At 40.0% G+C, this 25,655-nt stretch overlaps 1 protein-coding gene and 1 long non-coding RNA gene across 4 annotated transcripts in view; both read right to left on the reverse strand.

The window, feature by feature from the left end:
* The window catches only part of LIPA (lipase A, lysosomal acid type), a 123,057-nt gene that overhangs the window by 35,459 nt on the left and 61,943 nt on the right, over positions 1–25,655 (reverse strand). The window lies entirely within an intron of this gene.
* LOC146396972 (uncharacterized) overlaps positions 14,463–25,655 on the reverse strand; it is a 74,315-nt gene continuing 63,122 nt past the window's right edge. For both annotated transcript variants that reach the window (XR_014827668.1, XR_014827669.1), the window contains 2 exons: positions 20,153–20,308; positions 14,463–18,010 (listed from right to left, as the gene is read on the reverse strand). This is a non-coding gene — a long non-coding RNA (uncharacterized LOC146396972). The remainder of the gene's footprint in view (positions 18,011–20,152; positions 20,309–25,655) is intronic.

The raw sequence follows: 25,655 nt of genomic DNA on the forward strand, positions 1-25,655 counted from the left end.
CTTAATAGTTTAACTTCCAGCAGGCCATTTTTCACTTTATCACAGACAAGGGGACAATTGAGTCAAGCCCTTAAGGAAATGGGGGAGCTCACGATGTCAATATTGGGGCAGGGGAGCATGCCAGGTAGGGATTTAGAGGATGGCAGGGTCAGGGTAAGATGGGGGAGTCCATCAGGTATGGCCACATAAATCCTTGTGAGAACTTTGCCTTTTACTGATTTGAAATTTTATTTATTTATTTATTATTTTTATTATTTTCTTTTTTGGCCACCCTTCAGCATATGGAGTTACCAGGCCAGGGATCAGATCTGAGCAGCAGTTGTGACCTGTGCTTCAGCTGTAGCACTGCTGGATCCTTTAACTCATTGTGCTTGACTAGGGATTGAACCTGCCTCCTGGTGCTGCAGAGATACTGGCGATCCCACTGTGCCACAATGGAAACTCCTTATTGCTTTGTTTTAGTACTGGTTATTATTGAGTTTGTGGTTGCTCTAGTATATATATATATGATATTTTAAAACAATGAAATTGTGTTTATGTCTTTAAACAATTTGTCTGCAGGGCCTTCTATCCCCTGTCACATTATAGTCCATAAGTTTCTATTGGAGTTCTGTAGCAAATTATCATTTTAAAAATGATTCATGGTTAAAAAAATAAAACAAACCCTGGGAGTTCCCATCGTAGCGCAGTGGTTAACGAATCCGACTAGGAACCACGAGGTTGCGGGTTCAGTCCCTGGTCTTGCTCAGTGGGTTAAGGATCCGGCGTTGCTGTGAGCTGTGGTGTAGGTTGCAGACATGGCTCAGATCCGCATTGCTGTGGCTATGGCATAGACCAGCAGCTACAGCTCCAATTTGACCCCTAGCCTGGGAACCTCCATATGCCATGAACCTCCATATGCCATGAACCTCCATATGCCTAAAAAGACAAAAAAAAAAAAAAAAAAAAAAAAAAAAAAAAAAAAAAAAAAACAAGAAAGAAAAGAAATACAGCTGGATCAAATGGGCTTGCCTTTCACTTAGGACAGTTCACTGAAGGAGTCTTAGTGGTGATGGAGGACGATGAGGAGGAAGGTAAGGGAAAGCAGAAGCCAAATTAGTCCAATACCCCATCTCTCTTGCATGGGAAGAACAATTCTAGGAAGAAAAGGGAGGAGAAATTCTCGAAGACAATGGAATTTCTTACTGCCTCTTCTCTTTAAGGTGTCTCAGCTGCCAACAGTGACATGTGAGTGTACTTTAAAGTCACCTCAGTAACTGAAGATGTTTTGCTTGCAATTGCCAATTTATACTGTTTTCTTCCCAAAAAGTGATGGTCAATTGAGAAGAGACACTAGACAGAAGTCCAGTAGGATTTCTTATGAAATGTGAGCCAAGAGTTTGGAATTGTTTTAATGGTATTTACCAGAAGAAAATGAAAAACATATTTAGTATAGAAATGAACCTCTGAAATGGATCTTGAAAAGCATGGTCCTCATTCCTCATATGAATCATATGAATCAGAAGTGTGTTAATATGCAGATTGTGATCAAGTAGGTCTGGGGTGAGGCCTGAGACTCTGCACTTCTTTACAAGCACCCAGGAGATATCACTACACTGGTCTGTGGTCCACTCTTTGCATAACAACATTATAAAGGATGGGATAGTCTGATAAAACACCAGCATGATGGAGATATGAAAAAATCAAGACACACTTGGAAAAGCTGTGATTTAGGCAGGAAAAAACACGTTGAAGATTCCACAATTCTCTGCTCATTATGGGGTCTATAGGAGCCTTAGACTATGAGCAGACAGACTAGGAAAGAGAGATCACAACAAGTGCTAGATGGAGAATGGAGGGGCCAAGAGAACAGCTTGTGAACAGAGTCCAAGGCTGGACTGAAGCCACCAAGGAAAGGATCACCAGAGACCCAGTCCCATTGAATTAATGCCTCATTGTCTACATGATGGTTTGCAGCTGTCAGATGGTGTGTTCTAATTTTTGTTTTGAAAGCGCAGTCCAATGATGTGTGTTAAATGAGAGGCTAGCAATTGTATGCTTGCCTATCCAGGAAACAAAGGGTTTGTACCTCCTCAGCACCAATCACATTAAAAAATAAATCTCCCTTTCCTGCTTCTCATCTGACTCTAGCTTGGAGAAGCCAGCAACAGGAATTGGGGTAGGTGGGTAGGGCAAAGTAAGGAAAGGGAGAAAGAGCAGATCACATTCTTCTTCTTGTGGCTGGACTCCATCTCAGGGAGGAAGGGAAGAACTTTGAATAGGGAATTGAGAATTGCGATAGATCAAGAAAAGGATAGTATATTTCCAATAAAGGAAAGTATGGATTCATCTTAACTCTTCTACTTCTTGGTCTCCAGGTAAACATGTGATTGATCTTGTTAGCAGGTTCATAGTTCTTATGCTTCCCCCCACCTATATTTTTCATGTTTTCCTCTCCGTACATTGGTCTAGATATTTTCTACTGGTCTATCTTCTCGGGGTGCCACTTCTGCTCCCAATTGCCCTTGATATCTACTAACTTCCTGCATCTCTGTTTTATCTTACTCTACTTGGACTAACTCACCTTAAAATACTCAATTTTTTATGTTCTATTCTATGGGTGGAGTGTCCCATCTTACACTGGCAAGCCCATCAACAATGCCACTATCCTAAGCCTGACCCACAGAATTTCCCAACAAGATGATGACATCCACATCTTTGAAACTCATGAAAAAAAAAAATGGGAAGCAAACATGGAGTTAAAAAAAAAAACTTCTGTAATAGGGTAGGGTAACATTTTTGACAGCCAAGAAAGAGGTCCTATAAGAATATCTTACAGAGAAAGGACAGAATTTAGAAAGGATAAAGATGAAGTTGGCAAGGCTCCATTTATGACAGAGTGAAAGGACTCAGCCAATGTGCAACAGAAACTGATATGAACGAGTGGTTGGCGGCCATTTCAGTATTAACATCGGATCGATAGCATACAGTGGATTAAACTATTAAACCAGCTTGTTCCTTCAAGATGTTCTTAACGAGTGTGAAGAATGTGTAAGGCTGAGGAGCTTCACTTTCTATATGGTACAAATCCCCATGGATTCTTATGCCCCTCCTCCCCTTCACTGGGAGGCTGCCGGAGTTACTGTGTTAGGTATTCCTGGGCAGGCCTATGGGAACCAATCAGGTACTTCCTCTATCATGTTACAATGCTTCCTTCGTCTGTGAGGGTATCCATTCTGTGAGCTATAACTTAAGAAAATATAAACAAGATATTAGAACAGAGCAAAAGATTGCCTCTGGTCTTGCATTATGCCATGATAATTTTTGTATCCTTGCTACTGTGGAATACTTTTGCTAGACATCTCTCCTTGCTGCAAAGTTTAAATATATATATATATATATATAGTATATATATATATAAACTTTTGTATGTCATCACCATCAATCATGTGGGGCACAAAAGAAGGAGACAGATGCCTCAAGGGAGTAGAACACTAACCAGGTCACATCTGTGGTGCTTGACCATAGACAAACCTTTTCTGTTGGCTTTTCCTAAATTGCAAGTACTCAAATATCTGTTCTCCTCTGACTTGTAAAATAAGTCAACAGTTAACAAGAAAGGCCTCAACATTAGAGGACTGAGAAAGCAGGGAACAAACTGTGTTATAGCTTTGTTATCTTGAATAGAAGATAAGGAGAGTCTATACAGACATTTTGACTCAAGTCTGTCTGTTTCTATTTTCTTTCTTTCTTTTTTTTTTTTTTTTTTTTTTTTTTTTGCCTTTTTATGGCTGCACCTTTGGCATAGGAAGTTCTGTGGCCAGGGGTCAGTCTAATTGGAGCTGCAGCTGCAGCCTATGCCACAGCCACAACACCACCACCAGACTTGAGCTGCATCTGCAACCTACACCGTAGCTTGCAGCAATGCCAGGTCCTTAATCCACTAAGTGAGGCCAGGGATCAAACCTGCTAAGCCACAACAGGAACTCCTACTTTCTATTTCTCAGTTTCTAAAGAGGTTCTATCTAATTATCCCATAAATCTGTTCCAGGTAAAGAACTATCTGTTAAATGCTCTATGACTCAATGTCCATGTGTGTCACAAGCTCTGTAAACTGCTCTGAGAACTGCAGTGAGAATTACTTTGACATAATCACAAGAGCAAGATTATATCCTGATCACCATGTGAAATGCTTCACAGACATCTCTACAGCTAATCTAATTCTGTCTAAAAAAGGAGAAATAAGGAATGGAGAATAAGGTGCAGGTGGCTATGAACATGAAACTTAAAATATATTAGTTTATAACCACCAACCTTAATCCTACAGAAGATGTATTTTTATATTATCTTCAACTTTTCTGTTCATGTGGTGAGTACTCAAAATGCTCAATGTCAGCTTTTTGAAAAGAGGAATTGCAACTCGTATCAGTCAGGACTCTAATAAGGACACAAGAATTGGAGTGAGATGATTGAGAGAGCTGATTTACAAAGGAACTATTTGACACTTGTTGGGTAGGGGAATCACATGATAGCACAGCTGTTAACCACCCCTAGGCCCAAAGAGATGAGATGGTTACCGGAAAATGGAAGGAAGGAGTCTCATAGAAGTCCTCTTGAAAGGAGCAGTATCCCCTTCAGTAGAGTGACACAGTCTACAGCCTCTCATCAGGGAGAGAACCAGAGAAATAAACCCTCTACCGTCACTGTCTCCCTCCCTCCATGCTCCTTCCCCATGTATAAAACCTAACCAGTAGCTGGAGGGCAGAGGAATCTGCTCATGTAGTCTATTTCATAATCCTCACCCTTCTTAGGGAAGGATGTAACAAGATAAACAATGGATCCAGAAGGGGAAGTTCAAGATAATGTTCACATGATCTTCCTACACTCAATGTTGGCAGAGGGATGTAGGAGGAAGTCCAAAATTGTGGTTAGGAGGGCAGACTCTAGGGTCACACCACCCAAGTTCAAGCCAGTATCTACAGTTTGCTAGCTGTGAAAATGAGAACTTGGGCAAGATTTTTAACTTTTTTTTTCATTTATTATTTATTATTATTATTTTGCTTTTTAGGGCCACACCTGTGGCATACGGAGGTTCCCAGATTAGGGGTCCAGTCAGAGCTAAAGCTGCCAGCCACAGCCATAGCCACAGCCACAGCAACGCAGGATCCAAGCCGCATCTGCAGCCTACACCACAGCTCATGGCAATGCCGGATCCTTAACCCATTGAGCCAGACCGGGGATCGAACCTGCAACCTCATGGTTCCTAGTCAGATTTGTTTCTGCTGTTCCACGATGGGAACTCCCAACATTTTTAACTTATTTATGCCTCAGTTTTCTCATCTGTAAAATAAAATTAGTAGTATCTAAGCCCATTTGAAAGTTTAGACAAGATAATATGTGTAAAGCACTTATAATAGGCCTGGCACATAGTACTCAATAAATGTGTTGGTTTTTTTTTTTTAACATTTTTTCCATATAGTAAATTCCTTTCTATAAATTCAATTTATTTTCTTATTATTAATGACTTTATTTATTACATAGATTAAACATAATTTCTGCTTTGGGGTGTATACATCCAGCCCTATTCTCCTCTGTATACATAATTTTACAAAAAAATGGGCTGATATTATATACATTATTTGGTTGTCTACTTTATTCTCACTTAACATTGGAAATCTTTCTATGTCATTCAATATTTAAAAAATAGTTTTTAGTGGGTACATTTATGATTTTGTCATTTGGAGGTACAATACTTTACTAGTAAATCCCTTTTGTTGGATGTTTAGGTTATATCCATTTTTTAAACCAATATCAGTTATATACCTATGGTAATTCCATTAAGATAAAATTATTGAAATAAAAAACTTGTAGATCTAACATAGCTTCTCTTTGAGGATTTTTCTTATTCTAATCAATATTTTATCCTTCTTTCAATATTGTTTAAAGGTGCCAACATATTAGACAAAGAAATCTTTGGTAACGTTAGTGTTAACTTCTCTAGAGACAACCATATAATCCTTTAAGATTGCATGAAAATGTGTACAAATGACACTGAGGTTTCTGAAGCCCAAATATTTGCCTCTTTGGGGAAATCTTAAAGGGACATATTGACAAGATGACAATTCAACTGTAGCTTTGGAAAATATTCTTTCCAAATGTTATTATCCATTTGGATAAATGAACATATTTCCTGTTAGATCAAAGAACTCAACACAGGAAAAGTACAAGCATGGATATTCCCTTCACCCCCATCCAACTTCTGAGACTATTCCTAGACCCTAGGTCGCTCTAGGAAAATGTGGTCACCTAGAAAGACCCTTCCCCTCTAGTTTCTAGTACTCCTTATTCCCAACAAGATGAAAGATAACATTCTTCTGAAAGGAAAGCAGAAGGAGGAAACACAAATTGGTTAAGCATTTCTTATTAATGTCTTCCTAAGAACTTCACATTCAGTACTTCAATACTCCCTTGCAAATAAGCATAAAATTCTCTAGACAGCTCACTTCTCTATCCAAAAAAGAAGGATGCATGTCTTCCTTAATTCATTTTAGGTGATGCCTGGCACAACTTAGTATTTCACTGAAAGACAGGTAGCAAGTATTATTTGGTAGAGCTAAGAATAAGACAAGAAAGGAGTCACCCGCTTTCATCTGGCCTGAAGAAAAAAGGAAAGTGCTCTTCTATAAGGAGTACTCAGACCGATGCATGACATAGTGCAAAACTTTAACACAATGTAGTTAAACATAAAATTCAAATATTAAACATTCAAGCACATGAAAGTCATCTTCTGACAGTTGAACTGGTCCACTGTGATGCTGATGGTACGATGCTGACTTGGTCGTAGTATCTTGGAGAACAGCTATGTCATCTTCTCCAAATGACCATTCTCCTTTGAGGAACAATAGTTTGTTCAGAACTCTTAGTGGAGATTGAATGAATACTTGACAATGAGCCACCAAGCTATATATGACTTGACTACCCATCACAAATTGGGTGTAGCAAGATCAATCAAACTATAAAGTTGGGTGTGCACAGGAACTGTCCATCAAGAGAAGTGCTGTAGATGAAATTGAGGCCATGTAGGACCTAAAGACTCAAGGAAGTCCCACAAGCAAGATTTCCATGACCCAGATTTTTTCTACTTTGCCTTTTCTCTCTCAGTCCTTACCTATGTCCTCATGGGGGCGGGGGGGGTTCCATGTGACTAGCTGACTGAGAAGAGACAATTTGGACAGGTTTATACATGGTTCTGCATGATATGCTTGATACCTTCCAAAATTAGACAACTGTACTCTAGCTCCATTTAGGGATGGTTATGAAGGACAGTGATTATGCGAAGTTCCCCCGGTGGAACAGCTTTGAATAGCTAACCTATATGTTAATCTTTATAAGAAGGAGAGATGTCCAGAATTAATGGATCTACATTGATTGTGGCTCCTTTAACCTGGCAGCTGAAATTGATGAGTCACTACTTTGGGCTCCTTATTCCAGTAAAGCAACAGACATCAGAATTTGGGTCAATGACTGCCAGCTTTTCTTTTTCTTCACACATCTACACTTCCCTTTCAACTCAAGTCCAACCAGAGAAAGCCAAATATGCTTCTCAAACCAATCACATAAGGTGTCCATCTCTAGTTAGCCCTCCTCCAGCTTCCTGGTACCAAGAGCCTCCAGTCCTTGCACCCCAAGCCTTTCCTTTCCACTGGAAGCTTCCCACCACCCTGCCTGCCTGGGGTCCATGCAAAACTCAAGTGTTGGAGGTGACTCCTCTTGCAAGGTTTGAGTAAACAGCCGTGCGTTCTCACTGGAAGAGACTGTAAATCTGAGGCTTTCCTTGGCAGAGATGGCTGAGTCCCTGAAGCATGTTGGACTCGCTGCTGGGCTTGGAGTCAAGGTGTCACAAGGTTGGCTTGCATTTGGGAAGAACTGGAAAGAAGCTTACAATTTAGGCCAGCCAGGGACCTAGGTGCTAGGAACTCCAAAGCAGGAGTTTCATATGAAGTCATGGGAAGAAATGAACCTATCAACAAGGCTACAGATAATCCATTGTGATTATTTTAATCTCAAAACCCACTTACTCCTTTAAAAATATTAAAGACCCTAGAGAGCACTTTATGCAGGTTATAGCAAGTAACATTTCCTTATTAGAAATTGAAAACTGCTTCAGTGGCCTTTTCTCATTTGGAAAGGTGCAAAGTTTTTTGGCTTCTGGAAACTTCATAAAGTCTACACTTCAAATATTTAACATTCTTTCTTCACAATCTGAATGGTCTCAAAATGATGTCACAACTTAATTAGCATTATGATACTATACAAAATGTTCTGTTGCCTAAGACACAATAAATACTATTAATATCTATTAATATCTATAAAGCTGAGGAGAAGCTAGCAGTCATCAGATTTTGATTTCTTAATCGTAGTTTTGCCTAGTTTCTCTGGAGTACACTGTTGCCGGAGGCCAGCTCCGGCGGCCAGGGAGTATACATCCCAATCGGAGAGGGACGCGGCGTCGGCGAATGTACAACACAGAAACAGCCCCTTTGTCCCTTCTTTCAGGGCGCTGGACTGCTCCAACTTTATTGGCAACAGTGGTTGATTATATAGACAGTTTTTCACTACAGATTACATCACAGTGTTAAAAGTACATTGGTTAACTATTACATGGTATAGCAGCTATGCATCCTGTTTTAAGATCTCCATCTTAACTAAACTTAGTGAGTACTTTGAAGAGGCCATAAAACACAAGAATTTGGCATTCACAAACTTTGTTTGTAGACTGGTGCTTGTCTTCAAAGCATTATGGCAGGGAGACAGTGTAAGTAAATATAAACCAACTTAAACTAGCTATCACTAAAAAGCTTTTAAAATCAAAGACAAAACTCACAGCTAGGTTTTTTGGATAAGATATGGCTAACTTCTATGGACCTCATTAAAATCCTAACTCGAAAGTTTACTATATAACTAGTTAATAGATAAACACTATGTTTTAACTAAGTTGGATTTAAATAGGGGAAAGTCCTTCAGGATGAAATTCTTATTATATTATTGTTGCGACTTTGTTAAATCACAAATCACCACAGGAAAATAAGAATGGTAAATAAGAATAATAAGTAAATAATCAGGAAAGACTGAGGAAAACTGAGTAACAAATAAAACAACAGGAAAGTCTCGGTCACCCGAGAAACAACCCATGTTCTCCAACACAAACATGGAAATTGTTTTCCCAGGAAAGCCCCAATTCTTCCCCAACAACATCAAAGTGAGAGCTGTGTAACCTGAGGCCTGCCTTCAGCTTGTACCGTGCAGGCAGGCTTTCATCCTGACCAGAGGCCCACCTTCGGCTTGTACCGTTCAGGTGAGCTCTCTTCCTTGGTTAGGAACCCACCTTCAGGTTTTTCTGCCATCAGGCAACGTCCTTTTTTTGAGTCCCTGCGTTTTCTTGGCTCCCCGCAGTACACTTCTTCCATTCCATACTCCCAACTCAGGGCTCTGTATTAGCTTCTACTTCTGCCCGGAATGTTCTTTCTCAGAAATCCATACAGCTCCCTCCCCCACCTCATTCAAATTTTGCTCCAATGTCAACTTCTTAGTGAGACCTTCCCTGATTTACCTATTGGGGCTTACAAAACCCTTTGCATGTCTTATCTGCCATCCCTATTCAAAACATTGTATTATGGAAATTTTCAAACATACGTAAAAATTTTAAAGTATATTCTTCATGTATTATCCAATCATACAATATCAATAATTCACAACACTTTTGCAACCTTAGATAATATGTAAACACTTCAGTCTGTATCTTTAAATAAATACTTGTATTTTAGAAACACAGCCATTATCAAATCTAACAGTATCATAAACCAGTATATATTCAAATCTTCCAGTTATTTCCAAAATGTCTTGTTACAGTTGACATCTTTGACAAAGTAAACACATGGCCTTATAATTTTTCCATAGCTATATTACCATGTAAAATACTATACATTTTACATATTTGCTTCCTGTCTGTCTCTCCAATTAGAATTTTAACTTTGAACAAGCAGAGATTTTTGTTTTGTTCTTTGTTCTCAGTATTTTCAGCATCTAGAAAGGTTTTGTGGAATGAATGAATGGAGTTGGCAACAAGGATGTGACAGTCCAGGGGTATGCTGCATAAGCCTGGTCAGATCTGTAAGTTTCTACCTCTGAAATTTTAGACAACTTTTCCAAGCCTCAGTTTTTCCATCTGTGAAGTGGGACTAATAATATCAACTTTCCAGGGCTATTTGCAGGGTTGCAAGGTTGTTGTGAGAAATAGAAAAGATATGTGTACAGTGCTCAGAATGCAGCCCACTCTCTGTGAAGACACTATTTTTTATTTTTCATTAAGTTAAAGATCTTGAAGTGAGGTCATCCTGGATTTAAGGTAAGCCCTAAACCCTATGACAGTGTCCTTATAAGAGGAAAATAGAAGACAGAGGGAGACACAAGGAAGACCATGCGAAGAAGAGGCAGAGATAGGAGTAATGCAGCCACAAATTGAGTGACATAGGACCCACCAGAAGCCAGAAGAGGCAAGGATGGATTCTCCCGTACAGCCTTCAGAGGGAGCATGGTCCTGCCAACATGCTGATTTTGGACTTCCAGCCTCCAGAACAGAGGAGAACACATTTCTGTTGTTTGGGGATTTCTGTCTCACACCAAGGGTGGGATAATCTGTAATAACGGCCACCGGGACCTAACACACATTCCTCCCACTCTGACCCAGTACCGTGAGTACCGTGCCTGGGCTCAACCAATCTGACAGTTGGGAGCAGCTTCATACTTTCAATTGATTTGAAGTCCAGCCCAAATGGGTTCTCGATCTTCATTTATCTCTCTTACTATTCTAGATATATCTCTCACCCCACTCTCCTATTTTTATGATGGAGCCAGAGGCAGCAAACGATCTAATGATTTCTTTCTGGCTCATTCAGAGAGTTGTGGCAATGGGACAAAAATCAACTGGAGTGACTCCACTTATCTGATTTGATGCTGTACAAAAACATTTCCATCAGCCTGTGAAAGGTCAGAGGGTGGGACTGGTGAGTGACAAACAGAAATGTCAAGACTGATTGACAACAGAAATATTTCAAATAGGAGACAAATCAGTGTGTGTGTGTGTGTGTGTGTATACACTTGTTTGTGTATGTGCATGTGTGTGTGTGTGTGTGTGTGTGTGCGCGCGCATGTGTGTCCTGATATGTATGAATGTGCAGGTGTCTCTAGGCAAGAGAATCAGGATCTCAGTTTCAAAACTTAAGTGGTACTAGGCTGAGTTTGACTCCACCATGCCATTGGAGCATTCAGGGACCAATTGTTACTGGTGTGTCACTGTATGGGGTGGTGCCCTTCAGGGGGCCATTCACAGAAATGACTAGGAGTCTCAGGAAAGAATTAAGGCAAGAGAAGGGAATGGGAAAATGCAAATTTGGTCTGGGGAGCATGACTCAGTGAGACAGGGAGGGGAGGCTTTAGGAGTATTTTTCATTCTAGATCTATCCTCCTTCCCTTCCCATCCTAGGCACTTTGTAGCCTACAGTTGCTGCAGTTTCCATATGTGGTAACCTGGCTATAATGCAGGGACCCAAGACAGACCATTGTCCCAGTTCACTGGGGAGCAGACAGCCTGGCCAAGGACAAGACAGTTGACACTATGTATGGCTTGGGCTTTGGAGGGAGCTGTGGCAGGAGTGTCACCATGGCACATGGAGCAGGAAGAAGAAACCCCCATGGACACCCCATGGAGCTTCCAGACATATTTGGGAGTGGAGAGTGGATGCGGGCAGGTCTGGGTTCTGCTATTGTGAGTTGAGATGGAGCCGGAGAAACTATGTTTTACTTCTGTTTCTTTTATGAAGATGCTGGTTTTGACTCCAGATTGGAATGATCTGGGAAACACTGTGACAGTAAGACTATGAAACAAGTTACGTTCTTTTTTTTTTTTGTCTTTTTGTCTTTTTGTCTTTTTGCCTTTTCTAGAGCCACTCCCACGGCATACGGAGATTCCCGGGCTAGGGGTCTAATCGGAGCTGTAGCTGCCAGCCTACACCACAGCCACAGCAACACGGGATCCAAGCCACGTCTGTGACCTATACCACAGCTCATGACAATGCCGGATCCTTAACCCACTGAGCAAGGCCAGGGATCGAACCTGCAACTTCATGGTTCCTAGTTGGATTCGTTAACCACTGAGCCACAATGGGAACTCCGAGTTACATTTATTGAAAGTCTGTCATTACTGGAACTCATTGAAAACAAGCTTATTTTACAAAGCCAATGAAAATAATTTACAAGACTTGTTATAATTTAATGAAATAGATCAATAAAAATAATTCACTTTGCATAAATGTGGATAATAAATTTGAACTATGAAATCTCCAGGATTAGACTCCATTAAGAGTATCCTTGCTTCTATTTCCATCATAAACTTGTGGTTGGATGGCCCTCCCCCCTCCCCTCTGTCTCTCTCATCCATCTTAGACCTATTAGTGAGGAGGTGTCCAGTATCTGGGATCATCTCAGCATCTCCACTCAGGTCTCCATTGACCCATTAGCTGCTCCCTTCCTGGAGCAGCTGGGAATACTGGGGATCAGGGACTCTCACTGGGCCATCTTTATGGTGGGTACATGTTCTGGCTTTTCAATCAAATACTGTGGTTACTGAGCTACCACGGACCAGGCACTGTGCTGGGAAGACTGGGGAAATCTGCAGGGCTCCATACACTGCCTCCACCCTCAGGTGTGTTTGAGGAGAGAGAACACACATTGAAATTAAAAAAAAAAAAAAACAGGTCAGTGTCATGTAGTGTCCATGTCCTGACGTAGTCTCATTTATTTCTGCTTTTAGTGCTTGCACTTCTGGTGTCTATCCAAAAAATCATTGTCAAGACTGATGTCAAGGAGCTTTTTCTGCAAGGGCAATTTTAACAGACCCTGGGAATAGAGGGCATTATTAGGTTTCCCCACTAGGAGGCAGGCTTGGCCAAAGTACCCGCCCCGTCTAAGCTGGACTGTGGCGGTCCCTACATCTTTCCCTACAAAGGTTTCCACATCCCCTTCAGAAATGAGTGCTTGAAAAATACTGCTGTTTTCTTTACTTACTTGAAAAGGAATACTCATAAAATGAATACAGAAAAGTAGAGAGAACAAAAAATTATCCATAGTCTCACAACACTGGGTCCACTAACACTTCAGTATGGAATGAGCTGAATTTTCCTTTGTAAAGTAACAACTGGCATCACAATCCCCCTTGGGATTTCCTTCTCTTTTTTTCTGAGAAAAATAAAATGGTACATTTTCTGGATTCAGTGTGGGAGGACATCTTGTCTTTGGGTATAGGAAAGAGAGAAATGGGGTGTGAGGGTGGGGTGTCCTCTGACAAAAGGGATTTCCCCAGGGCTGGGGGAAGCTGGATGACCTGGCTTTTGGGCAGCTCTAAGTGTCATGCTGGAAACATATCAGTGGGATCATACTGTCATTATGATATATATATATGTGTGTGTGTGTGATATATAACCTGATAAAAACTGTGTATATAACAGGATAAAAACTGTGTGTGGGGGTTACAGCTTAACCTTTTTTATCCTGTTACATACAACATATATACACGTGTAAATATATATATTTATATTTACATATATAAAACTTAAAATGTTCAAAAACTGCCATCATTCACCATGTAGATGAAATTCTGATCCCACAGCTTGGATGTTGAGCATGTTTTTATGGCCAGTGAGTATTAAAGAATACTTCCCAACCTGATTTTGAGTTCAGAGGGGCTGGGTATTCACTTCTGAAATATCCTCTACAGCTCTAGTCTTTCCTGACCCCAAAGACTATCCTGGAGTGCCCAGGCACAGCGGTGACATTCTAGCACTGCACTGGGCTATTTCAGGTGTGTGTTTCCACTTCCTCCACTACACCAGGAGCTCCCTGATCTCAGGTCACCTCAGGTTTCACCTTCACCGCACCATGTCAAGCATGCTGTGTAGGTTCAGGACGTGTTTTAAATAAACATGAGTGTTGAGTCAACAAGCATACAATCCCCTCTTCCAAATCATTGGCGGACACACACCCCCAATACGTTTCTCCCATTCCGGTGAAGCGGCATTCTAAGCTGACAGTTCAGTCTGCTCCTACATGGCTTAGATGAGCCCTGAGGAGGTGAGCTTTCATGATTCCTGCATCCAGGTAACTGGTTACATAGATTCTTTTCATATGTGACATCCAATGAGTTTTCCCAAGAGTATTTTGTGTTGTCCACTGTTCTGCTTTCTGAAGCTGAAAGTGAGGGGTAGAGGAGATGAGGAAAGAGGGGACATGCTGAGCTTGTTCCCTGGCCTACCTTGATGTATGATTATTATTTTGACTTTCAGTGGGTACTTTAAAGATCACATTCCAATTCTAGAAGAACTTAAGACCTCTAGAGGAAAAGTGTGAGAACCAAAACCCATGCCTTGCTATTTTGAATTTGAGTGGTTAAAAGAATGCCCATGCACACAGTTTCAGCTAGTCCATGTTTGCAGATTTTATAGTCTCTAACATTTCTGATAATGAAGTATCTAGCTGTTCAATAAATATATGCTTTTTTACTGGCAGCTAAGTACCTTCTAGAACCAGGACATCCTTTATGTGGGAAATAAGTGTTTCCTTTGCTTTTTTTTTTTCCTTAGAAGTCTGTTAGAAAAGGTGAAGCCTGGTAACTGTGTCATGTAGGTTTCTTTCAGTAGCAAGCAGAATAAAGGGAGTGGCCACTAAGTAAAGTGATTCTTTTTATCTTCCTTTTTTTCCACTTGCAGAAGATAATGCAATGCATGTAAGCTCAGAAAGAAAGGAAACCATGAGTGCTTTTAGATATTTCATTCAACCCAAGTTGGCCTTTCCCAATTTTTCTCTCTCTCTCTCTTTTTCTCCTTCTTCTTACTGTAACAGAATTTCAATGAGTTAAGATACTCAAGACAAAACAAACTGCATGGCTATTATACTTTCAACAAAATAAAAATGGAAACTAACCTTAAGAATAGAGAAACAAATGATGTCAACAAAAACACATGCTTTTCAGGTGTGTTGAATCTTAGAATCTTATAACCTGAAGGGCCCACAGAGATCACTTATCCAAACACTCAGGAAATGTACACCATTACTCCTTCCAGTGACCATGGCAGACATCACTAACTGATTGCAGTATTCTTTCCACTGTGCAGACATGAGCTCAGAACACTTCCCAGCAAACCAATCCAATCCTTTGGGAGTTCATGGGAGTTGAATACTCAAGATGAAACTTTTTGCTCATTCTGGCTTATGGCCAATCTTCTCGTAATGCTTTTGATGGATGATTCAAGGCTTCCCACCTTTGCTCCAACTTTTCTCTCTAGCTCTAAGCAATGATAAGCAGCCAAATGGAGTGACCTCTGGTCCCCAATATAGCCTTCACCATTCTCGCATTACCTGTAAGTCTTTGGACGTCTCCAGCGTTGCTCCCACCTCAATAACATTCCAGCATCCTTCAGTGAGGGTCCAAGAGCTGCTTCTATAGCAAAGCCTTCTAACCCTTCATGCTTCACAGAAATTTTATGTGATCGCTTCTTCATTTAAAACTTCACAGAACTCTGCACCTTATAATCAACTGTAGCAAGTTTTGCCACCAAGACTTTTTCCATGGTTAATGCTTTTTGTTTCCTGTTTAAGAAACTATGTCCGCCCCAATTCACTTATACTTCTTTGAAGTATCAATAAAGACTCTAAGAAAACAGAGCTGATGACTAATAACATTTTTGACACCCAGGAAAGAGGTCTTCTAAGAAAAACACTGTAAAGTGGGGAGCAGCAAGGAAACTACTAAGGAGAGGAGTAAGCCATAATTGTCAGGACTCTACTGATAACTTAGTCAAAAGATTTATCCAATGTAAAGAAGGGGATGGCATGTTGAGTGAGATATTCCTGAGCTGTAGGTCACCTGTAGTGAGACAAGGCAGGTAAGAAAATCTGGCACCTAGGGCACCTCATTTAAAGAGATACTCACTCTCAAGATATGCAAATGCAGGGTCAGTGTTGATACACCCTGAGAGCAGGTGTCTCTTTAAGTTTTACGTCCTAGATCCTTCACTTACCTCACGCTAGTCCTATCTCTGGTTCTGGAGCCAAACTACCAAAGGTGAAAGAAAATATCCACCACTTGCAAGTGTGCAATCTTTGGCAAGTTATTTAATCCCTTTGAGTCTGTTTCCTAATCACTAAAATTAGGTCACTACCCAGGTAAAGATGTCCAGTAATTTACTGGAAGAATTACTTGACTTTAAGCTAAAGTTTCTCAGAGAGCAAGAAACAAAGATATATGATATATATATAGTACCTGTCTTACTCTCTTCATATACTCTTGGGTATCATGGATAGTTCAGTTAGCATGATGATGGTAGGTAGGTAATTCTACACACACACACACACAAATGCCTTGAACTGAGATGCTCTATTGCCAAGTCTTATTTTGCTCAGCAAGACCAGTTCTATTAATTAATTAATTAATTTATTTTGCTGTTTAGGGTCGTACCCATGGCATATGGAAGTTCCCAGGCTAGGGGTCAAATCGGAGCTGCAGCTGTCTGCCTGTGCCACAGCCATAGCAACTCAGGATCTGAGCCAGGTCTGTGACCTACATCCCAGCTCATGGCAATGCTAGATTTTTAACCCACTCTGCCGGGCCAGGGATTGAACCCTCATCCTCATGGATACTAGTCAGGTTCATTACTGCCAAGCCACAACAGGAACTCCCAAGACCAGTTCTATTATGTGAGAACTCAGAAAGAAAACACAGATCACAGTGTAACTCTCCTCAATTTGATAGATAATATCTTTTACATTCTTTCTCTAGAAGCACATTCTTAACCAACTAAAACCCTCAATTCTTAGCAACCATGAAGTTAATAATACAGTATTGTTGACTACAATCACAATTCTGTGCACTAGGTCTCCAGAATATATTTAACTACTTAATTGCAGGTCTGTGCCCTTAAACAACATCTCCCCAGTTCCTCCACACTTCCATCCTCTGGTGTTCAAAAAGAGACAATAGGCCCAAAGGAGTCACTTGTGCTAAACCCACATCACCAAATCCACTCTTAATATCTAACCTAATTGCAGTCTCAGGCTTTCCTAGGAATATAATCTTAATCAGTGGGTCTGAAATTACTTGGTAGCACTCGTGAGGCAATCTGCCTGATTGACCTTGACATTCCCCAAAGTCCCCCAAAGGAAGATGACCTTGCCTGAAACAATCTATTCTTTATTAGTAACTTTCTTGTCCTTCCACCTTCTGCCTACAAAAGTCTTTCATTTTGTACAGCTCTCTAGAATTCATTTTTATATGCTAGGCAGAATGCTGCCTGATTCATGAATCATTGAATAAAGTTAACAAGATCTTTAAAATTTACTCAGTTGAATTTTGGTTTTTTGACACTGCTAACCACAATTCTATTCTGTTTTTATGAATTCTGTTTTTTAATTTCACATACAGGTATTATCATACTGTAATTTTCTTTGTCCAACTTATCTCACTAAGCATAATGCCCTCAAGATCCAACTATTTTTCCAGATATTAGGACTTCTTTCTTTTTAATGGCTGACTAATATTCCATTTTCTTTATCCATTCTTCAATGATGGACACCTAACATTGTTTCCATATCTTGGTTATTGTGAATAATGCTGCAATGAACATGGGTATGCAGATATTCCTTCAAGAATATTGATTCCAATTCCTTTGGATAAATACCCAGAAGTGGGGCTGCTGAATCATCATAGTTCATTTTTTAAATTTTTTGAGCAACTTCCACACTGTTTTCCATAATAGCTGTATCAGTTTACATTCCCATCATTATACAAGTGAACCCATGCAGTTGAGGTCCAGAGTCCTTGTTCTTAAGCTCCACAATTTAATAAGTGGGATCTGGACTTGCCCCTTTAAGGCAATTCTGAGTCTTCTCTTATTCATCTGGTAAATGGCCTTCTCTCATATGGCTGTAAAATGGAATAAATTAGATGAGTTCCATAAAGCCTGGATCAAAGATTCTCAATCAGTATTAGCTAGTGGTATTACTGATGACAGCAATTCACTTAAAGTCACCCACATCCAGTTGGTCATTTAGATTTCTAGTTCTTTGACTGCTACATTTCTGGTCCTCCCTCTAGTAAATTTTCCTCTACCCTGAACCTCCTAGTACATGCTTTGTCCAGAACACTTCATCCCATTTGAATTTCCAATCAGAAAGGTGAAAGCTTTCTTTGCTAAAGTCTCCTTTTCCTCCAGCGGGAAACTAGTATAGTTGAAAGCTGGCTGTGCTTGCCAAGACACACTTCCATGTCATATCTGCAAGTGCACATAAAAGTGCTCTTCATCAACAGCCCCATGCATCTTCTTCTCAAGAATCTGCAGTCCACTTAGGCAGATTCCTGAGCAGCAAATCAGCCTTTGCCGGAATACTGCAGGACTCCTGGGCAGGACTCAGCCTACAACTATGAGGTAAAGGGGTTTTTCTTGCATTGATCCTTTGAAATTGTGTCTTATTTCTTTGGAAATCTCAAAGCAGATTTTTCTGAAGTGGTAGATTTGGGCACCTGCTTAAATATATAACATACCTTAATCTAGATAATAATTATTTCAGGCATTTTAAATTCTGTAGCACTTCCAGACTCAGAAAGGCTCTCCCTGATGGAAGCTTTTAGAAATCCTGGCCAGGAAGTGGCCAGAGGCTGGAGCAAGGAAGGAAGGACACTGGAGGCACTGGGGGATGGGGAGGAGGCAAATTTATTTCATTCTGTGGCAGGCAAATTTTCATCAGTCAAGAATGCAAACCATGCAGAAATGTCCTGACAAGGCTTTGTTTTCCTGTTTTTCATTTGAAAGGAAGTCAGGAGCTTGACATTATTTAATTATAATTTTTAAGGGAAGCATACTCTTTATCAGAACTATCCTGGTAAAGGATGGGCTGGAGTTAGCTAACTGATTTCTAAAGAACCACAGTCAGGATCTAAACTAGAATCGATATCTCCAAGACCACAAAGCCTCCAGAGAAGCTAGGCTTCTCTGGACTCACCCTCTGAACTCACCCTCGCCTTTTTTGTTTTGATTTTAATCCTTAGCGCTCTTTTAAAAACCAAACATCAACAACAAAAACCAACTAGGATCATGAAGGACTTTTTTCAGGATAAAAATGCTATCAGCATAATAAACAACTTTGGAAAAATACCAACTGGTACAAGGGGGAAAATTCACATTGTCTATTGCGTAACCAACAAGAAGTTGTATTTCCTCACTGTATTTTGAAGGTGTTTCTCCACTGTCTTTTAACTGTTAGTGGTTGTTGTTGAGAGGTCCAACAATATTTAGGTACTTGTTTTTTTATATAAATCATATTCCTTCCTAGAACTTGTAGAATTCTCTTTGTCATCAATGTTCTAAAGGTTTACAATCATGTACTTGGTAAAGGTTTATTTTTATACATTTAGAAACCATCACTTTTACTTTAGGGAAATTTCATTAAAATTTTTCTTTTTTTTTTTTTACACTTTAAAATGAACACATTTATTAACATGATGTAAAGTTCTAGTTGTATAGCTTATAAAAATAGGCAAAGCAATAAACTTTAAATTTTATAATTTGTAATCAATGTCTGATTATTCTATCTTACTTATCATTGGATTTTTCTTGAATAATTCTCCCCCTTTCACTTTCTTTTGTGCTCTTATTATTTGGATGCTGATCCTCATAGACAGATCCTTTAATTTTATATTTATTTTATACACTCTATTTTCCTTTCTTTATCTGTTTATTCTACTATTTGAAAGAAATGTTTTTTTCTATTTTTGGTTCCAATCTTTAAGTATTTCCACTTAATTGTTTTAAATTCCAAGAGTTCTTCCAAATTCTTTAAATGTTTTTTTATAGTATCTGATTTTGTTATAAATGCAATGTCTTCTCCAATATCTCAATTTATTGATGATAGTTTATTGTTTTGTTGTTTTAACTCTTCTTCTCCCTTCAAATCACTTCTGCCATTTGCTTGTTTTGGCTCCTGTCCTCCATGTTAGAGGCTTTCCTAAAATATCTGGGGCTTTTTTGACTCCAGTTATTTAGTAAGAGTGAAATATTAAAATACTGACCAGAAGTTTGAAGTGCAGGTGTGGGGCTTGATGTGGGCTTCCTTAGAAGGTGATCTCACTGCACCATTTTATTGAGGACACCCTGCTGTCAGCATCTTCAGGCTTTTTCTCCTGGCCTTCTTTGATCTCCTTCATAAATGTCTTCTAATTTCTTGCCTGGAGGGAATAAGCTTGGCTGTGGCATTTTTGAAGTTGACTTGGGAAGAAGATGTGGTCTCAAAATTCAGTATGCAAACATTAACTCTTGTTTTCAGTGTAGTACCCTAGACTTTCAACTGCCTATAACCCCAGTCCAGGTCCCTCCATTTTATCTTCTTTCTAGAATAAACCTACCATATTCTACCTAGATTGGGGAGTGAGAGTTGCAAAGACTAGAGACAGAGTCATAGGTATAGTTTTTTCTTAAACTAACTTTTCATCAACCCTCCTATTCTTAGCTCTAGGTCACACCACCACACACACACACACACACACACACACACACACACACACACACTTCTGCAGCACCCTGTGTCACTAATTTCTGAGTCTTTGGGGAATTCTACATCTTAAACTAGGTGGCTTCTTGGATTTAACTCACTGCTAATAGATTTGACTTTCTCAGGTGTAGGTATGAGCAATTACTACTTGTTCAGTTCTTTCAGAATTTCCAAAAATGTATTGCCTTCGTGTTGTCTTCTATTCTCCTACAGATGTAAACCTTCATGAACTTTGTCATATTAGTAGGATTTGAGGAGAGAGCCAAAACAGACTCAATGTGTTCAACTGATAGTCTCATAATACCTTATTTTTTTTTTTTTTTTTTTTTTTTTTGCTTTTTTGGGCTGCAACCATGGCATATGGAAGTTCCCAGGCTAGGGGTCCAATCAGAGCTATAGCTGCTGGCCTACGCCACAGCCACTGCCATGCGGGATCCTTAACCCAATGAGCGAGGCCAGGGATCGAACATGCAGCCTCATGGATTCTAGTCAGATTCGTTAATCACTGAGCCACAAAGAGAACTCCCTCTTTAAATATTTTTAGAGACCATAAGTTTAAAATTTAATGGTTTAAAATTTTAGTGGTTAAAGGATCAGGGAGTACAGCCTCACACACAGAAATATATATAGACATTTGGTTAATTGATAGTGAGTGCAATGTGATATTGTGTACAGAACTAGCTCTTTCAGTTCCTCATCTGTAAACAGGGATCCTAACCACCTACCTCCTGGAGCTTCTATGAATACTAAATAAGATGATCCCTGTGAGTGGCCTCACTTGATTAGTTTAGGTTATTGTTACACATAATGATAACAAATAACATTTAAAGATGCTAACTGTGTGCCAGGCAATGTTATAAGCACTTTTTAAGGTATCTCATTGAATCCTCACGAAAGCCATGAGAAATCTAACTCAGAAAGGCTAAACACTTGCACATGGTCACAAAAAGAATGCTCTAATTTCACTTGCCAATTAGTTCTCAGGTCCTGAGTTTTGATTTTTAAGTTTCCCCTCTCTTTCTGTGCAAGTCATGATCCTAGCAGGAAACTGATATTGAACTCAAGTTGTGTAATTAAAGAATAAGGAAGTAGATTGGGTTTAGAGATAGGAATAGATATTGTAATATCCTGGGACTAAAAACCACTAGGCACAAAAGGGCAAGACAAAGGGGAAGTTACAGGAGCCGAAGAAGAGAATCATAAACAGCATTATCTTCTTTCTCAAGGTCCTATTATATTTTAAATATGATAGAACACATAATAGACTGAATTTTCTTAGCTACAGACCTTGATCATTTCCTCACACCAATTAACATGATTTTGCATGGTTAATAAATATCTTTGAAAAGCATACCTGCTATTGGTGAGAAGAGACCACACTGGGTAACTTTAGGAGGTGAAAGAATTCAAAATCACTATAAAACGTACTAGATTTGACAATAACATTAAAAATCAAAATCTTTACTAGGCATAGAATGAGCCTGCGAGCTATTTCTCTTTAAGATAAATATGCTCATCTCCCCTGGGAATGATCACCTGCCAAAAGCAAATGCTTCTCTCTCGCCCTCTTCCCCTTTCCTTCCTCTCTTCCTTACTCTGTAAGAACATGTGTTTGTTTCCCATTTTTTTCTCTCTCCCTCTTTTGACCCTGGACTGATACACATGCATTTTGAAAGACTGACAGGAATAATTAACTGTTCAGTCAAATCTAGGAATGAATCAAATCTGGGTGGGAAAAAAAAAGGTCTAATGGTCTCTTGCACATAGATTGGTCTGGGCAGTCCTGCTGAGCTAATGTTTAGCCAGTGTGGTTCGGGATGAGTACCAGCTCCCCATATCAGTACGGCAAGGATTTATCCTTCTCCCATGTCTGGTCCATCAGGTAATATCTGTACACTACCTCCTCTAGGACAGGTTGAAACAGCCTGCAAAAGAGGCCACAACGCTCATGGCTTATGTTACAACTCTAAAGGATTGTGAACTGGTGCCTTTTCTGTATGTTTGACCTATTCTCAGAAGTGATCAAACTTCCAAACCCTAAACCTGTTACTTTTTATGTCTGCTCACTCCCATCCCCAAATGTTCACTCTTCTGCCCTTCCAGTGAAATCACCAAACATTGGTTGGAAAATATCTTACCAAAATTGAAATTCCATTTTACCTGGAGTTTATATGATGAAGAAAATTCCTTAGATGATTTAGAAGACAGAGTGCATGATCAGAGTTTCTAAACACAGAATTCAAAGCAATCGTGTACAATCCAATTGCCTTTGTTAAACACCTCAGAGGCCAGCACCAGGTGACTCTGGAATACTTAGAGGAAGCGGAGGAGTTTATCATGCAAGGACAGACCACCAAGGCAAAATGAGAGGTCTGGCCACCTGGGGAAACTATGTCTGGGTCTACTATCACCTGGGCAGGATTCCAGAAGCACAGGCTTACATTGACAAGATGAGAAAACTTTGCAAGAAGTTTGCAAGCTCCTATAGAATTAAATGCCCTGAGATGATGGTGAAGAGGGATGGGCACTTTCAACATGGAGAGAAAAGCATCACAAACAGGCTAAGAAATGTTTTGAGAAGGCTCTGGGAAAGAAACCCATCACATGGAGTTCTCCGTGGGACTAGCCATCACATTCTGTTGCCTGGGTGACAAAGCACCAGCAGAGGACAAGCATCTGCCCTCCGAGGCAGGCCATTCAGCTGAATCCTGACAACTGGTATATTAAGTTCTCCTGGCTCTGAATCTTCAAAAGATCAAGAAAGAAGCAGAAGGAGACAAGCCAGTGGGAGCAGCCTTGACGAGAACACCAAGCCCAACAGATGTATTCTGCAGTGCAGCAAATGTTACCAAAACCAAGGCACTGTGGACACAGCTATAGAGCTACTTTAAAAGGCTTTAGAATCAGTGCCAAAAAACATCAACCAACAACCTCCAAATTAGATGCCATTACAGAGCAAAAGTCAGATAAGCACAGAAATCAACAAAGTGCTCAAATCATGAAGATGAACAACTACAGGAAATGATGAAAAACACTGTGAATCATTTTAAGGAAGTTGTTGAGTTGAATATTAACTTTCTTGTACCTGCTTGAACCTTGCCTGCCTCCACACCATAATGGGTCAGTATGATGAGGCAGAGTATTACTTCCAGAAAAAATTCAATAAATATGTCCCTCCTGAGGAGAGACAAGCACTCACCTGCACTATGGCAACTCTCCTAAGAGATGCTATCAAAAAAGGTTTTGATCAAAAGATGCTATATGAGCACAATTATCTCTGGGACGAACAAGGTAAAAACAGAACTGGCCCATGGCGGAAGAGATGAGGATAAGAGAGCAAATGTCAAAAAAAAAAAAAAAAAAAACCCTCGTGGAGAATGAAGGCAGGGATATGGAGAACAATGACAAAATAGTTCCCATCAGAGAACGAATCAGAGTTATCTAAGAAACTGCCACCATTGTCAGAGTAGAGGACCTTCAAAATGCCTATCCAGCAGAATTTCATCATGGCTACAGACTTAAGACCTCTGGGATTCCTCCATGTTCTATTTTTTCAATTGAGAGTATTGATTACAGTTACCACACCCCACAATGGCATGTGGTACATATAAGTTATCTGGTCTTATATAGTCTTTCAGTATATCACCCAGAAATCCCTAATCATGAGCTGGGTGCAACTATTGCCTTGCCTCTGGGATGACTCCTTTGGGAAAGGTCTGAGTATGCCCTGTGTTTGGGAAGAACGTTATGTTGTAGATATTTGGGGCCAGAGTAGGATGTTGGGATAGAAATAGCTCCTGGCTCACCCAAATTAGTGCTCCCTCTTCCGTAGTATGAAGCTGTCATTGGGAAGGGGCTTCCCAGTCTGGAACTACATTTTCCAACCTCCCCTTACATCTAATTGGGCCACGAATTGCTTGGCCCCACCTCTAAAATTTCAGATTCACTGGGTATAGAATGGAGCCTGAGAATTTGCATTTCTAGTGGGTTCCCAGGTGATGCTGATACTGCTGGTGGTTGATGACAATGTGAGAACTAGCACATTAAACTACTTTGCAACTGATGCAGCCCCTCAAGGTGGCTTTCCTCATCTCAGAGAATAGCAAGTAAGGACTCTCCCTTAGTTTGGACTGAAACAGGGGCAATTTCAGGCCCATATTTTAGAACACAGACACATAAATACTGGTAATAAGCAGAGTAATCAGAACTCTCACTGGGTAAGTTTCAATTCTCTCATAGAAAACCGTTAGGAGTAAGTTGATTTTCCTTCCCAGTTTCTATTTTGCAATCACACTTTGTATTCTCAAACCAGCCCAGCTACCAGATCAGCTGATTCATTCCTATTGTGGACACATCATACACAGGCACTGGCCACACAAAGTTCTGAAGAATAAATCAATATCTCTGTGCACTTCAAAACACAGTGACCAGGCTCTCTCTCTCTCTGTGCTCCCCAGCCAGAACCTTTACTAACAAAATTTAAACATTTCTAACCAATAGTCTTATTGAGTGAGTGTGCATTCCCCAAAACAAAACAAATCCCACAGTGTTCTAGTTTCCTATTTCAACACTTCTTGTACACCTAACTTGCATTTCTGTAAATACATCAGAGAACTTGTACATAGAACCTGTAAAAATCCATGATAAATAATGCTTTTCCCAACACTGAATAATTTGCCTTAGAAACTCACTTTTACAGAGACTATGTTTAGCCTATACTCTGTGTAATTTCTTGACCTCCAAGACACCTGGTGTGGTTACTTCTTCTCTCTTGCATCTATGCATATCACAATCCCCTTGTGATTAAGGATATAAATAAGGATAAGGCAAATTTCCTCTATCAAACAAACCACTATGGCTGCAGATGGTGGTGTGCAGATGCTAAATCCCAAGGTGACCCACGGGAATTTAAGAAGTGGAGCTCAGGGAAGCCAAGAATGTGTAGAGATGTTAGGAATGTTTGGCTTAGGTTAGCGATCATGAGAGATTGTGGAATGTCAACCAAAGTTCTGAAAGAGGCAAAT

Source organism: Sus scrofa, chromosome 14 (genome assembly GCF_054392235.1).
Source record: "Sus scrofa isolate SSC_HxYL_T2T_F1_AM1 chromosome 14, Sscrofa_HxYL_maternal_Yorkshire_Landrace_v2.0, whole genome shotgun sequence".
In the NCBI taxonomy this organism is placed as follows: Eukaryota; Metazoa; Chordata; class Mammalia; order Artiodactyla; family Suidae; genus Sus; species Sus scrofa.